Source organism: Galeopterus variegatus, unplaced genomic scaffold (genome assembly GCF_000696425.1).
Source record: "Galeopterus variegatus unplaced genomic scaffold, G_variegatus-3.0.2 Scaffold11097, whole genome shotgun sequence".
NCBI classification, from domain to species: Eukaryota; Metazoa; Chordata; class Mammalia; order Dermoptera; family Cynocephalidae; genus Galeopterus; species Galeopterus variegatus.
In genome coordinates this window covers 16,419-17,072 of record NW_007737208.1, presented here as the reverse complement: position 1 = coordinate 17,072, position 654 = coordinate 16,419, and positions in this window count along the sequence as shown.

Here is a 654-nt window from a genome sequence, read left to right as displayed (position 1 = left end):
CCACTGTGTAGATATACCACATTTTCCGTATCCACTCATCCGATGATGGACATTTGGGCTGTCAATCCCCAATGATTTAATTCATCTAAGCATAGTGCATCAAAAAGACAACCAGACATTACCTGCCTTCTGATTGAACACAATATCAGTTATGAAATACAATAAAAAGGGTTTTATATAAACCATAAAATGTACCAAAAGAAATCTTAGGAGAATGTTAAAAAATACTCTTACAGTGGAGGAGTATTTTTAAGTATGAAACAAAATCCAAGAGTCCTTAAAAGGGAGGAAGGGAGTAGTTTCTGTTTACCCAAAATAAATTTCTCTTTACCCCAAATAAAAATACCTGCCTCGCAAAAGCCAACATAAACAAGATAGAAACAAAATAGCAAACTGGAAAAAATGTTTGTAATTCATAACAGAGACTAAGAGAACTAAAAGTCCTCTACTCTATAAAGGGCACCTATAAGTCAATAAAGAAAAAAAGGAAAAACATGGCTCTTAAAAGCATAAAACCTCACTCATAAAAGAATATAAAACTAAACAGATACTATCTTTTACCTACCAGGCTGGCAGAAAACAAAAGCAAAACTGCTACAAACATCACTCTTGTGAGGGTGTAAGGTTCAGGGAAACAGGTGTGCTGGAAGTGAG